The 16700-nt window shown below is 41.1% G+C and overlaps 1 protein-coding gene across 1 annotated transcript in view; it reads left to right on the forward strand.

Annotated features, from left to right (window-relative positions):
• The window catches only part of LOC126282292 (zinc finger protein 628-like), a 522299-nt gene that overhangs the window by 419917 nt on the left and 85682 nt on the right, over positions 1–16700 (forward strand). The gene's annotated exons all lie outside the window — the stretch shown is intronic.

A 16700-nucleotide genomic window follows, 5' to 3' on the forward strand; every position in this document is an offset into this window, starting at 1 on the left:
TCATAGAACCACTTTCTAGCTGTTTCTCTGCCGTTTCACTCCTAACATAACGCGCGGAAAATGAACACTTGAAATTTCGAGAAAAGACCTCATCGCAATGAGGCACGCCTTTGTTCTAATGACTGCCCCAGAAACTCGAATATTACATACGCGAAACTCTCTGTTCCATTTCTCGATAACACCACACGAGCTGCTCTTCTTTCAACTTTTCCGATGTCTTCCGTCAGTCCTACCTGATAAGCATCCCACACCGCGCAGCCGCACTCCAGAAGAGGACGGACAAATCATAGTGTACGCAGCCTTTGCGATAGCTCTGTAATATCTTCTAAGTTATCCTACAATTAAACGCAGTGTTTCGTTCGCCTTCCCCACATTTTCAGTGTGATGCTTCCAGTTTAAGCTCTTCGTAATGGTAATTTCTAGGTATGTAGTTGAACTGACAGCTTTTAGATTTGAGCGATTCATTTTGTAACCGAAGTACAGCTCCTTCTATGTAATACATTATGAAAAGTGTCTTTCTTTCCTAGGATATTTCTATGACGTTAGCCATTACACGGAGTGGGATGGCCCGGTGGTAAAACATTTATTTCGTATTCTGGGGAACGGCGGTTCAAATCCTCGTCCGAACATTCATATTTAGGATTTGCGTCATTTTATTAAACCACATAAAATGTAGGAAGCGTTCCTCCCACAAGGCCAATATCCTTCCTTACTGTCCCGAGTTTTCTCTCCGCCTCGAGTAATCTCTACATCGAAGCAGCTTTAAACCTTAATTTCAGAAGCCGTTAATAGCCGTTGAGAACGATACTGTGCACGCATACCAGATTCTCAACAGTAATTCTTCACATGAACCAACTGCAACTTCAGTACACTTTTAATGTCATATTTCTTAACTGATAGAAATTAAGTAACATCGTTACAAACCCTCATAAAACTTGCATTAATTTCCGTTAGTTTAAAAGTGTATTAAACAGATAGTTTTTGGAGAAACAGCACTCGACTGTACTCACTTTAACAAAGTTCCAATTGCACGTCCATTTTAGAAACCTGTGCGTCGTAATTTTTTCCACATATTGATACTTGCGCTGGGTTATTACTTAGCATGTACTCTAATTAACAACACCCCGGAATGGATTGGTGATTTCCTGTCAGGGTGGTCACGCTTGGCGGTAACTGGCGGAAAGTCATTGTATGAAGCATTAATGATTTATGGCGTTCCCCACGGTAGTGTTATGGCTCTCTGCTGTTCCTAATCTGTATAATCGACTTAGGAGACATTCTGAACAAACATCTTCGATTTTTGCAGATGACGCAGTCGTTTATAATGTAATAAAGTCGTCAGAAAATCAAAACCAATTACAAAACGATTCAGATAAAATATCTAATGGTTCTAAAATTGGCAATTGACCTTTCATTATGAAAAGTGTGAGGTCATCCACATCCGTGCTAAAAGTCGTCTGTTAGTCAACCAAATGGGAAGACCACAAATTCAGCTAAATGCCTAAGAATTACAATTACGAACAACATACTTTGGAGAGAACACTTAGAAACTCTTGTGAAGAGGGCGAATCAAAGACTTTGCTTTATTGGGAGAACGCTTAGAAGATGCTACAGATCGACTAAATACACTGCCTCCACCACGTTTGTCCGTCCTCTTTTGGAGTACTGATGCGCAGTGTGGATCCTTAGCACACAGGATTAACGGAGTAGATCGAGAAGTTTCAACGAAGGGTAGCGCGTTTTACACTATCGAGAAATAGGGGAGTGGGAGTCACAGATATGATACACGACTTAGGGTAGAAATCATTGAAATAAAAACATTTCTCGTTGCGACGATATCTTCTCACGAAATTTCAATCATCCACTTTCTCCTTCGAATGCGAAAATATTTTGTTGACGCCGACCTTCATAGGGAGAAACGATCATCAAATTAAAATGAGGGTAATCAAAGCTCTCACGGAAAGATATATGTGTTTTTTCTTTCTGTGGGCTGTTCGAGAGCGGAATAAAGAAGAATTAGTGTAAATGTGGTTCGATGAACCCTCTGTGTGGCACTTAAGTGTCTTCTGCCGAGCAGTCACGTAGATGTAGATGATATCGACGCCATCTCTGTGCCGGGCCGTGAGTTCCTTACCTTGATTTCGTATTTGGTAGGATCCGGGTTCAATGCCCGTTTCCTTCGGAGCACTTACCTCTCATGTCTGAAATTAATTTTGTATCTCACAAGGGAACCTCCCCATCGCACCCCCCTCATATTTAGTTATAAGTTGGCAGAGTGGATAGGCCTTGCAAAACTGAACACAGATCAATCGATAAAACAGAAAGAAGTTGTATCGAAGTATGAAAAAAATATGCAAAACATACAAACTGAGTAGTCCATGCGCAAGGTAGGCAACATCACTATTCATTGATGAGCATGTACAATGAACAAACTTCAGATAAATAACACATACGACACACATACACACAAATGAATAGGTTACAGTTTGTTACAATGAAAAATATGATTGAGTCTTTTTCACAAAAGAATATTATGGCTTGGGGTATGGTCCCTTATATAAAAAAGGAAAGAAATCAGTGGAAAAACAATATGAAACATTAGAATGTAGACAGCAGAAAATATCATAGACAGCAGTAAATTTTATTACAATTCACAGACTGCAGTTCAAAGAAGTCTTCAGGGCAACAGGAAACTGAATTCCCTATGCTTGTATTTCACATGAACTACCATGTTCTATGGATTTGATTAGGTTACAAACTGAAGACTATGGGGTACAATGGTTTGCTCACTCCTCTAGAGTCTGAAAGAAGCTCGCTTTTCCGTTGGTGTGCTAGCAGAGGAACCCTTTCGTGCTGCTGCTGTTCCTGTGTCTGATGCTCCTGATGACCTCCGTGTTATTTTGGAGCCACTGGAAGGAACACCTGGAACTGGAGTGCTTGAACCTGATGGAGTTCGTGCCCTATTTCGTGTGCCAGTAGACGATGATACATGTGATGCTGTGTGAACTGTTTCTAACCTCGAGGAAGAACCACTGGCAGGATTGAGAAGCCCCGTCGGCGTTCGTGGCCTGCTGCCCCCTGTCGGCTTTCGAGGCCGGCTGCCCCCAGGTGTGCCATTCACAGGAACTGTGAGTTTACGCGAACTGCTACCAGAGGTTCCACCCCTGGCTGATGGTGTTGCTGCAGCACCAACTGTTCGCCTCTGTACTGGAATACGGCTCGGTGTACCTTTGTGCTGTCAAGAGAGAGGGTGGATCCGTGCCTACTGGGAGGCTTACTGCCCTGATGACTGCCTGGTCTCGAACCCGCTCTGCTTCCGGCCTTGCTGCGAGGCAGGCTTCCTCCTGGTGTCAAGCTGGATCTAGGAGGAGCAGACCCCTTCCGCAAAGGCTTTGGCAGAGTGCTTTCATTGTCACTCAGTGAGTCAGGTGTCCGCGCAAAACCAGAAAATGACGAGGGTTCTGATGGTCGACCCATAGGTACACAGCGGGCACTTCTCTCTCGCACCTTGGTGATGGGGCCAGCCAAAGACTGCGACCTCTGCGGAGTTGATCCTGATCCTGATCCAGGGCTGGACTTCGGCTTGAATGCTGTCATGCTCTGGGACACGCCTTCAGCCAGGATGAACTGCTCACGCAGCTCGATGTTCGTACGTCCCTTTGCACGGCAAGGGTCATTCTTTTGCAGGAACTCATCTAGTGCAACCCAGCCACCACCAACTCTCACCATTACAGTTGATCGTAGAATACGCACCAGGCGTAACTTTTGGCTGTAACCAAACCTATATTTTCCTTCTCCAACCTGAAAGACTCTGAATTTTTGCCTGCATGTACACAGCATAACAAGTCTTTTAACTTCACCATGAATCTTTTCAGCATCTGTAGCGTGTTTTGTTGGCTCAACCCAATCAAGCCTTAATAGTGCTATGAACTCCTTCCAGTCAATGAAACCTTACGAATTACGATCAGCGACTGCATTCATCTCCAGCCGGCTCGTATCAAATTTTGTCTTCATAATTCCATCAATGAAGTCTTCTCAAGGAATGAGGCCATCGTTATTCTTGTCCATTTTTCGGAAAAGGTCAGTGAGACGCGATTTCTTGTGATTCATGAATTTCAGGAATAGTTTGCGCCAATCGTCCCAGCTGAAGCTCAGGAGCACCGTGGTCCCGTGGTTAGCGTGGGCAGGTGCGGAACGCTTCCCTCCAGTGAAAAGTTTACTTTTTATTTGTTTCCACAACGTTATGAACTGTCCGTTCGTTCATTGACGTCTCTGTTCACTGTAATAAGTTTAGTGTCTGTGTGTTTTGCGACCACACCGCAAAACCGTGAAATTAGTAGACGAAATGACGTGCCTCTCCAATGCGAAACGAAAACATTTGGTCGCAGGGTCATAGGTCAACCGATTCCTCCACAGGTAAACACGTCTGATATATTCTATACGACACTGGTGGCGGCAAGTGCGTCACATGACAGGATTATGTTGTCGACCCACCTAACTTGTACACTTGGCGATTGGATAAAAAGATTCTTCTATATTGCCTGATTTAGGTTTTCTTGTAGATGTGATAATCACTCCCAGAAAGTGATGAAAACATAAGAGTTTCTCAGATAATAACTGTCTGAAAATAAAAAAAAATTAAAGTTTTTACTCGAGGGAAAACTTAAACCAATGACCTTTCGCTCCGCAGCTGCTCGCGTTAACCACGCGACCACGGCGCACCAGAGCGTACGTGGTCCTTGATGTTGCCTATGTTGTTATGGACTAATCAGTTTGTATATTTTGCTTATTTTTTTCATAGTTCCACACAAATTCTTCCTGTTTTTTTCGATTGAACTGTGTTCAGTTTTTCAAGGCCTATTCGCTGTAACAACTTATAACAAAATCTGAGGGGGGTGCGATGGGGAGATTCCCTTGTCAGAAAGCCCGGCCTGCTGGAACTATATTGAAGTAAAATTGTTCAGCAGTAGTAAAGGTCTCATTACCTGCTGCAGTGGGCCTTACAAGTGCAATGAAAGCTAACTGCATAGGCTTCATTTCTATTCCTGATGGTGAATCTGCGTATAAGATGAATTCTGGACAAATTAGCTATTTTATGCTATGTGCCATAGCGCATTACCCAACAGTACAAGTATAATACAGAAATTATCCTTGTAATGAAGACAAACTATACATCAATAAAGTATTTATGGACTAACGCATTTGGTGTTCCTTCCTGGTGACTCGTCATTGACTGGCTTCTAACGAATTTCCGTTATGCATAAAAAAACGGATGACATTCCGACTACAATTCAGAGAACAAAAGATAACGCTGTATAAAAGCAGAGGAAATTTTAAAACATAACAACACCAGGTACAGTCACATGCGCTCTGTCCACTGGGAAGCGTTAAGTCTTCTCGTTTGCACATATATAGCAAGCGACAAAATTAATTATTCGCACTTTCTCCTTATGTAACAAAAACGTATGTGACCGGTTCAGCCACTAGGAGCGGCTGTCTACCACTTTCACGTGTCCACATAATCCAAACACACGAGCTACGCAGTAAATTCTGTACACACTTCACCTTGGAATTAAAAATCGTAGTTCTCGATATTTCGAGATGCCGAGTTAACTGCTGTCAAATACAGAAACATGTCCTTCCACTGCTCTAGTAATTTCCGTAGTGCTGTCCACGCATTCGCTATGTGTATCTATCACAAGGAGAACTGGTTTCATGCATTACTGGCTGAGCTGCTACATTTAATTAAAGGACGGCATCCAATCACGTTTCTTCCTCTGCCGCGCTACCAAGGGTGACGATTACACGAACCGTTGGCTATACACGCACCTAAAAGAAATCATCGTTTGGATTGGTTACAGTTTACTATCGTCGACTTCGTAGGTAGTAGGGCAAGGTGAGAATGAGCGGACACTGTCCTCTTTCTTGTCTGTAGTGTCATATTGCAGCTGAAACAACTGCGCGGGTCATATTTGCAATATGCACTCCAGAGACTAGCATGGAGTACCTTCTGCGCCCCCTCCCACGCCACCACTCTGCAACAGCGTTTGCGCTACTGACTTCAGGGTACTCGTTTTATGACTATTGTTGGTAATTTTGATTTGAAGCTACAGATCATTTGCCATGCAACGAGTAGTTGTTATATTTCTCTAAATAATTAAAAACCAAAATTTGCTTATAAAATACAAGAAACGTAAAAGGAAGTTTTTTTGTGTTGAAAATGAGTTTTATCCCTGAAGTACTAATGCACAAGCTTTGAAAATGTAAACAGAAGCGAGATCACTTTCACATCCTACTTGCTCCCGTGACCAGCAGATGGCTGCACTGTAAAACCAATATTTCTCTATAAATAATTAAAAACCTAACATTTGCTTGTAAAATATAAACAACTAATTAAGAATTTGTATTTCTTGAACATGCGTTTTTCTTGCACTGTAGAGAATAAGTGCTTAGTTACCCCCCCCCCCCCACCCCACCCCACCCCCCGCACCCCCCAGCGGATGGCTGCATTGCAAAACAAGGAAATTCTGTCTGTAGACCATGATTTTGTAATACAACCAATAGACTATTGCATAGTAAAAAAAAAAAAACATAGCAGAGTCGTAAATTAATTATTTTTCAGTCTCTAAAATTTCGAAAAAATTTTAAAATTTTTGCAAAATGAGACAGCACCACGAAAAAGAGCAATTTCTACATTGAAAGTTCAGGTTAACACAAAAAAAACGCTACTTGATGTCACAATATTGGAAAAAAACCTGTAAATTACATAACCCAATGGTTAATTTCAACACATAATAACAGTTGTCATTTCAGAAGTCAGTCTTAAAAGTTCGATGTTGCGAAACAAGCCGGACCAGGTTTATAACAGCACAAAAATAAGCGTCTGCTAAGGAGGGAAACTGATAGTCTGTATGTAATTAATTAGGCCTACGTACAATACACTCGAAAATAAGATATTTCAGAGGCAGAGCAAGAAGCATGACGTTTACATTGCTGGTTGAGGTTCATACTTGAAACGAGAACCACTGTAAGACTCAGATCAATTAAAGTGATGTCACATACATCTGCAACGTAAAAGAAAGAGTGAGTTAACTTCCACAGACAGTCATATTCTCCAAATTAGTTGCCCTTAAGACTAAAGAATATGCCCCAAAGATAGATTTCCACCCCTAATAACATCTTGAATTTTCACAATTTGATGCCAGACAACTACGCTGACAGGATTGTTACTGCTAAAAAATTAGTGTTAGCTAAGCAGTCAAATAGACTCGCTGTATTTAACTAGGTAGACCTAATCAAACACGGACTCGGAGTATACATTCCATCATTTAAAAAAGTTCTCAAATACCATTTTAGGAAGGAAAAGTATAATGCATTTGAAACAAAGCTATTCATTGTCAGTTATTGCTAGTGTTGCAGATGACATAAGCATTCCAAAGGCTATGTAAATAAGAGTACTCTGAAGACAGAGGGGTCACTAAAAGCTTGCCGGCCGTGTGACCGAGCGGTTCTCGGCGCTACAGCCTGGAACCGTGTGACCGCTACGGTCGCCGGTTCGAATCCTGCCTAGGGCATGTATGTGTGAATTGTCCTTAGGTTAGTTAGGTTTAAGTAGTTCTAAGTTCTAGGGGACTGATGACCTCAGAAGTTAAGTCCCATAATACTCAGAGCCATTTGAGTCATTTGAACTAAAAGCTTTATAGACTGAATTTGTCCGATGATATTGGCCACAATATTTTAAAAATACATTATCAGTGTGAAAAGAGAGATATTCACGTATGTAAATATGTAAAGCGAGTATTATATATGTGCAGTTGCATTTATGGAAGCTATAGCTCACACAAATAAAAACAGGTAAAAAATGGCTCTGAGCACTAGGGGACTTAACATCTGAGGTCATCATTCGCCTAGACTTAGAACTACTTAAACCTCTAGGACATCACACACATCCATGCCCGAGGCAGGATTCGAACCTGCGACTGTAGCAACAGCGCGGTTTTGGATTGAAGCGCCTAGAACCGCGCGGCCACATTGGCCGACAACAACATGTAAACAACCTGTAAACGCATTACCAACGCCAGTAACAGAGACAGATGTGACATTCTCAAAGACAATGGGAGAGTCGATATCTCAGGATAAATTACTTACCACAATACTGTATATTATGAGACCTCTCACACATCGCAAGCATACAATTTAAATTGTCTGTATAACTCATTAGAATACATTTTTATCGTATTACAAACAAAATCGCCCACGAAAGATCGCACCCCTTGCTTCCACAAAGAGCTACCATAATACGCCTAATCCCTAACGCAATACCTAGATGCTAAATAAGTGCCATACCACGTCGTAAAGTGATGCTAACCTCTGCAGCCTTCAGATATGTGGACCCAGATGTAATGATCTACAAAAAATTGGTGGATCACCGCCGGAAATGACGTTAGAGATTCTACCAACTCATGGTGATGCCTCAGCTGAAATATACGCTTAATAACAAGTCCTCAACCACACTGTTCATGTTCGGAGCACCATTAAGCGAAGCTCAAAGGTAATGGCTCTAAATATTGAGAGGTATTGTACCTCAACATTCCAGTGTAACAGCATTACAACGCCGATTAGCAGAGACGAAGATATCGACCTCGTAATACACGGAATATAACGACGAAATAATTTGATTACAGCAGCAATAGCGATGAGGCATCACCAGTAATTTCTGAAGTGATGTAATTATATTGCACAAAGGAGTAGGTCAAAAGAAAGGTACAAGTCATCATGTAAGTTCAGTCTTGAAAAAGGAACAAACACACCATCCATTTTGTTTCCAGCCAGTTAATACCATGTTCAGTCACGTGTCAGGTCACTTTGTGAAGTTTGTAAAGTGGTTAATACTAACGTCGCCTTCTCCTGGGTTTGTGGTTTACCTATATAATACCTATATAATTTAGTCTACAGTTGGAGGTCACCCACGTAAAATAATCAACCATGATTGTGTTATAGCGTAATGTAACTCTAGGTGTCGTTGGGTATGCAGAACTTTGTATTTATTTACTGACTTTCCCCATTTCATCTTCTCACTTACAGGATTCAGTTAAGGATTTAACATACATTGTCTGTGTTCCTCTTGCAGAACAGAAGAAATAGTTTTGGAGACATCATCAGAATAACGATCAAACCGCTAGCTGTCGATTGCTGCTTATATGGAAGGTCAATTGTGTGCCTCTCTGTATATAGTAAGATCCTAATCATTCAAAACGTAAACTGATGTGTACATAGTGTCCGGATAGTAAATTCGCTTCCTGGAGTTCATGTCTCCAGCATGCGTGGTACAGCTGTTACTGCTAAGTGGGAGATCTGCCCGTTCTCTAATTGCTCCAGCAGGCCCCACCAGGCACGGTGCCAGGTCGTCGGTTCTCAGGTTCTCAACCTTGGCTGATACCAAGAAGAGCCTTGCAGATCCCACCTGTCTCTCATGTGCCACCAGCAGGTGGCTACAGGCATGATATTCCTGTGCTAAATAGTCAGCTCTCCAATTCCAGTACATCAGCCTGAAATCATGCAGGTGTCCGTGTGGTCTCAACACAGTACAGTACAACATTACCAACATTCGATGAGTGGCCTCTTTTTGCTAAGCGGCGACTAGATAAACCAAGTGAAGCGTGGTACTCTTACACTGGTAACGATGATAAAATAGTGTGTTTTCATTGTGATAGTAGTTTGAAGCTTAGGCATGAAAATTATGATCCATGGACAGAACAAGCTCTGTCGTTGCCAAATGTATTCGTATATTTGAGATTCGTGAAAAGGGCACTGACTTTGTGGGTAATATCTGTCGAACGAAAAGTGCTATAATTACAACAAATGATATGTTAAATACTAAACCTGAAGCAGATATTCTGAATAAAGCAGTCTCATCTGAATAGCATGTCTTTGAGGGTACTCGTCTGAGTAAAATTTCTTTCCAAGTCGACGTGGGTGAAATGTTCCAACCCACTGGACACATTACTACCGGTGTTAAATGTGTATATTCCATTCCATCGTATGTTGTGTGTTGAGAGCATATGTATATGGACACATTACCACCTGTGTTAAATGCGCACTTTCCATTTCCAATTTTTCATTTCCTCCTGTGTTGGGTGTTCGGAGCTTGGCTTGGTAAGATGTTAAGCTCCACAGTTCACAAATTAAAATGTATCTGTTGTAAAACACGATAAGTGTCCTTTTTTGTAAACAAGTTCACATATGCAAACAATACCCTACTCACGAACTTTACAATGTGTTATATATAACTATTAGAAAGTGGTACACGACGTGTATGAATCGTATACAGCAGTTTCAGACTATGAGGTACACACCTTATTTGGAAATGCGCACTACTAAACAATATTTACATCACCTCCAGCGTATGACTCTCTCGTTACATAAGCTGGGAGGCTTGCTAAAGTGATATATACGCGAACTTTATGATGTATTATGCGTAGAGTGACACGGTTTGAAAGCACTATGTCAGCCACATCAGCTTGTTGTTAATCACTAACACCCCTGCAGCTCCACCTTCCTGTTGCAGTTAAATCGTTACAGCATGCGAGAACTGGACGACAGATTGCAATGCACTCAGTTATAGCAGGTTCCACTCATTTTAACCGAGCACCAAATCCGGTAATGTGTCTCCTACATTTGTATGCTGTGACTCCATTAATTCTCCCAGCATTGGGTTAGAAGTTGCTCTGCTATTCGTCAGCTGGTGTGCATGAAAACCATGAACTACATCCTACCTGCGTACGACTGTAACAAGTTATTGTAAGTGCTGTTTTTAAACTGGGGAAGCGTTGGTCTCACAATACCGTCAGTGGTACAGTCTGTCCATCGCTATTTGGTACTATGCAACATCAATCTCGGAATTTTAAATTTAATTATACCATTACATTATCATTTTACATTTACATATTTTGCGGAATATGCTATGATTCCCTTAATTTATACACAGCACACGTGTTCTACCACATGAAACTACACTATAAATCTGCATTAACAGAACCCTACATCTTCGGTACTTCTATAAAGTTTCTTCAAAACTGGGTCTGAGTACTATGGAACTTAATTTCTGAGGTCATCAGTCTCCTATAACTTAGAACTATTTAAACCTAACTAACCTAAGGAAATCACACACATCCAATTCGAACCTGCCACCGTAGCGGTTGCGCGGTTCCAGCCTGTAGCGCCTAGAACCGCTCGGACATCCCGGCCGGCAAAGTTTCTTCCAGGTGGAGCATAATGTTTGGTTGGAGGCGACATCTAGGCTTCATCTGTACTATAAGACACGGTTAACTGTTTAAACTGAGTGACCTCCGATTGTAGAGTAAAACTTTTACAACATTTTATACTGTCCAAATGACAAGCCCACGAGCGGGCTGCGTTATTGTGACCACCTTACAGACTTTATAAAGTGACCAGACCGGTGACTGAACATGGTATTATCTGTTTGAAGACCACTGGCGAATGGATTGTGAGCTTTTTCCCTGTGCATGACTCTTAGAGTATGTACACAATGACTTTCTTCCCAGTAGATCGAGGTTCAAGTCCTAGCCTTGGCCAAAATTTTAATTAATTTCTTTAGCTTCGACCCTTATCAAGGATGAAATTGGGACTTATTGTCGTTCCAGGAAAATGTAATGCCATAAGATGAATAGTTCACCTACGCTTGAAGTACAGGCAGAATTTGCCCATTTAAATACAAATTTGGGTTGTTATTCCAATATAAGAGAGCCTTGACACTGCTCACTATTTACGGTAGCGAAAATAAAGAAAGGGTAAGGCGTGAATTGAAGTTTGTGTTAGGGTGGGCATTGGACTAGCGTAGCCCATGCAGCCGAGTTAGTTACACTGCCAGGGCGGTATAGTGGATAACATATCTGCCTATTCAGCAGGAGCGCTGAGTTCGAGTCCCAGTTGTGATACAAATTTTAGTTCATTCTTTCAGCCTCAGTGACTATGGAAGATAGAGTTGACACTCAATATTTCCAGGAAAATGTAATTCCGCAAAAGGGAAATAAAAAATAAACAATTCACTCCTCATAAATCAGATTCACAAGACCAAATAAACACATTTACTGACTCCCCGTTTCTCGGAAAAATTTCATGCCAAGAAGCTAACTGGCTTCGTGATACCAGTATCCAGATATCCTTTAGCACTAGCAAAAAGCTAAAATAGCAAACAATTTACTGCAACAAGAAAAATAGACAGTGTCACAGTAAATCAGAATTTTTTTGTGACAACTGCCTACAATTCTACATAGGCCAGACAGGAAGAAATTTCGCTATAACATACCAGGAGCACATCGATGCCTTTCACCTAAATAATTTTGATGGAATAAGTTTTGCAACACATCTGAAAGAACATGACTACTCAGCCAAAGCCATTTAAGTCAACCTGCAAATATCACATACTGTCAGCAAATGAAGGAAAACGAGTGTTCTCGAAGAACTTGAAATTTACGTCCATAGCTCCGGATCACCACATGTAACTCTGTGAACAAGCAGCCTTGCAAACAAGTCGCTTCTATACACCTTTAATGAAGTATTTTAAAAATAAAAAGCTGTAACCCATTGCTCCCACACAACTAGCAATTTTTAGAAAAAAAAAGAAAGGAAAAGAAAGTGCCTGTTTAACCTTATAGAATATGCCAGCAACCATTCTATATATTATAAGTGCAAGTGTCATTCCACAATCATGTAACAATTTCAATTTCATAATTTGTGATACGCTATGTGATCAGAAGTATTCGGACAGTAGCACCTGACTTCAAAGTTCCTCTGGCGAAACAACCGAGAGAACTGCACACAAATCGTCGACAGTGTTGCGTAACATACAGTAACTTAGCACCGAAGACTGGTATACTGTGGTAGTTAGCAAAGTAATTTCCATCTGATTATGTAAAAGTGCCTAATAAACGTGGCAGCTGTTTGTTATTATTCAGCATACTTTACTGCAAAACTGAGGCACTTACCGTAACGTGGACAGGCTTTTGTGACACTTCGTGCAATAACTCGGAAACCAGTAACCTTAACCAAGAAACGAACTATGATGACAGCGTCTTGACGGTCCTTATTCTTTGCTGAACACTTTCATGATAGCTGTCTACCCACGAAAGAGGGTGGTGGCAATCACGAGAAGGTAAACCAGGGATATCCAATTCAGAGTTGTGAAGAGTTCTCTAGTACTAGTCTAGGGCTTGATCGAGGGTTGCACAAAATTTTTTGTGATATGTGAAACAAAAGGTCCAATAATGCAGTGACTGTAATGTCAACTTTCTCCTAATATTTTAATCTTTTGCAAAAGCTGATCCGCAAATACAAATAATTATTATTTTCTTACCCTATAGCGCACAACACTCCGCAGCTCATGCTTATTCACAAAACATGTCTTCATACATTTCACAGTTATGTCTGTAGAGTAATTTCTTTGTTGTTGACAGAAATGCCTCCACGTGTTTCACAATCGAATTAGAATCTTCTCACATTATTGTCGAACTAGACAAGAAGTGCAGCAGTCCTCCCTGTTAGAGCGTCATGGGTGTTATCACATCTGCGTGCTGGAGCACAGTAAATTTGGACACGTACTCTCTTTTCCGTGCTGTGTCTAAAAGCTATTTGATGAGGGACTACAGTATCCGTTTGTTAAACAAACGTAACTGCGAAGTGCTTCATCTCCACATGGTTAGAGTTAACAGAATATTTTCTTTTCGTTATAAAGAAGTGAAAGAACAAAATTATATAGTGCTTTATCTCGGAAGTCTCCGTTTGATCTGCTAGTTATGGTGAATCTTAAGTACCTTCTAAAATTAAGGTTATTCCCTTTACGTGTAAAATACAGCTAAAATGCAGTATTAAGTAAAACAAAAACAAGAAAATAGTAAAATGTGAGAGAAATATTCTCCGAGTACGCCAAAAGAGTATTTTCATTAAATGTGAAAAAAGGTACCGCTTCGTGTTTTAACTTTCACTTGGTTCATGATCAAGTATCACTTTCTATCTTAGAGCGACTTCCAGAAATCTGGCACACTTTTCCTTTTAATGTTTAGTCTTCGATATTAGACTGAGTTGCACTATTGTGAGGAAATATTCCGATTTCAAAGCAAACCTAAATATTGTCATTACATTCATAGAGCCATAGCTGATATGAATTAGGACATTCTTTTGTAAACAAGAGAGGCACGATACGCCTTCTATCGTTTGTCACTTTTCCTTCGGCCTTCTCTCTTGCAGCAGCTTATCATGTGATAACTCCTAAGGAGTTGGGTACTTATAATGGTAATGTTTCATTTAAAGAGTAATGTTTCATTCAAAGAGCGCAGTTTTTCCCCTTGCCACTATTAAAAATTTCGGTATTGCAATGTAATTGGAGTTGGAAGGAGATCAGTTTGGTGACGTGGCCATTAGCGCGGCGGGGCGTGCCACTAAGGCCTGATATGCACACCACGGAACAGTCGAAGCTTTGTAATGTAAATTTACTACACGAAGTTCGATTTACATTTATTCAACGGAACGTAAAATTATTTGTTATATTGTATCTAATAAAAATATGGTACGCCGTTACCAAACTTAAATGTTCGCTGTTCGGAGTTTGACAACCAGCTAAGCAGGTAGTAAAATTAAGAATAACAGACCATCAGCAGTAGAAATCGTAGTATATCGTTATTTACTTGGCTCGGTTATGATTTTTTTATTCAGTTCCTGCTGTCGTCATTGCGACTCAACCGGACTCCCAAACGATTAACTTTCGGAAGAATGCTATATCATGAAATTTCTCAGTTCTTCTCCCTGCTCCATTTCATCGGATGAGCTGCAGAACACCCCCAGAAATCGTTACCTTTGGCTCCTTATGACATTACCTAGATTATATTTAGCCAGATGAAAGGCTTTCTTTGGTGTTTTGATACGAAATGGTTTTCGGGTGTACGAAGTCTGTAGATATAGTGGGACTCGGGAATCTTCTCGTGACGTATTTTGGGCAACAATTAGTTTAATCCTCCACCGGTTGTGGAGTCTGTTAGTGTATAAAATTTAACTATAAAATTATACGATTTTTTTCCGTTTAAATGTTCTACGATTTGTAGAGGGGAGTGAGCACATCATACACTGAAGAGCCACATGCCCAATATCGTGTGGGACCCCTGACAGCAAGTCGTTAAGAGAAGGGCGTCGGCCCCTGCATTGTACGTGGTGAGATGTGGTGCATGAAATTGGGTACTCTCGGCACAATCCTGACACTGAGGATCTCAGAATATTGTATTTCCTAGAGATTTTTGAAATGGAGTGTCCCATGCGTCTAGCTCCAACTACATTTTGTATTCAAAGTCTTTTAATAACTGTGGTGTGGCCAAAATCGCATCATAAATGTTTTCAAATGATAGGTCCACGAATACACTATCCTTTCATATTTTGTGTATATCTATATCTACATCTAAATCTGCATCCATACTCCGCAAGCCACCTGACGGTGTGTGGCGGAGGGTATCTAGAGTACCTCTATAGGTTCTTCCTTGTATTCCAGTTTCGTTTTGTCCGTGGAAAGAAGGATAGTCGGTATGCCTCTGTGTGGGCTCTAATCTCTCTGATTTTATCCTCATGGTCTCTTCGCGAGATATATGTAGAAGGGAGCAATATACTGCTTGACTCCTCGGTGAAGGTATGTTCTCGAAACTTCAACAAAAGCCTGTACCGAGCTACTGATCGTCTCTCCTGCAGAGTCTACCACAGAAGTTTATCATCTCCGTAACGCTTTCGCGATTACTAAATGATCTTGTAACGAAGCGCGCTGCTCTCCGTTGGATCTTCTCTATCTCTTCTATCAACCCTGTCTGGTACGGGTCCCACACTGTTGAGCAGTATTCAAGCAGTGGGCGAACAAGCGTACTGTAACCTACTTCCTTTGTTTTCGGATTGCATTTCATTAAGATTCTTCCAATGAATCTCAGTCTGGAATCTGCTTTACCGACGATCAACTTCATATGATCATTCCATTTCAAATCACTCCTAATGCGAACTCCCAGATAATTTATGGGATTAACTGCTTCCAGTTACTGACCTGCTATATTGTAGCTAAATGATATGGGATCTTTCTTTCTATGTATTCGCAGCACATTACATTTGTCTACAATGAGATTCAACTGCCATTCCCTGCACCATGCGTCAATTCGCTGCAGATACTCCTGCATTTCAGTACAATTTTCCATTGCTACAACCTCTCGATATACCACAGCATCATCCGCAAAAAGCCTCAGTGAACTTCCGATGTCATCCACAAGGTCATTTATGTATACTGTGAACAGCATCGGTCCTACGACACTCCCCTGCGGCACACCTGAAATCACTCTTACTGCGGAAGACTTTTCTCCATTGAGAATGACATGCTGCGTTCTGTTATCTACGAACTCTGATAGTCCATATCCTCTTACTCTCTTCATTAAACGACTGTGGGGAACTGTATCGAACGCCTTGCGGAAGTCAAGAAGCAAGGTATCTACCTGGGAACCCGTGTCTATGGCCGTCTGAGTCTCGTGGACGAATAGCGCGATCGTCTTTTTCGAAACCCATGCTCATTCCTACAGTGTAGATTTCTAGTTTTCAGAAAAGTCATTATACTTCAACAAAATATGTGTCTCAAAATTCTACAACTGATCGACGTTAGAGATATAGGT

This window comes from Schistocerca gregaria, chromosome 7 (assembly GCF_023897955.1).
Source record: "Schistocerca gregaria isolate iqSchGreg1 chromosome 7, iqSchGreg1.2, whole genome shotgun sequence".
Lineage (NCBI taxonomy): Eukaryota > Metazoa > Arthropoda > Insecta > Orthoptera > Acrididae > Schistocerca > Schistocerca gregaria.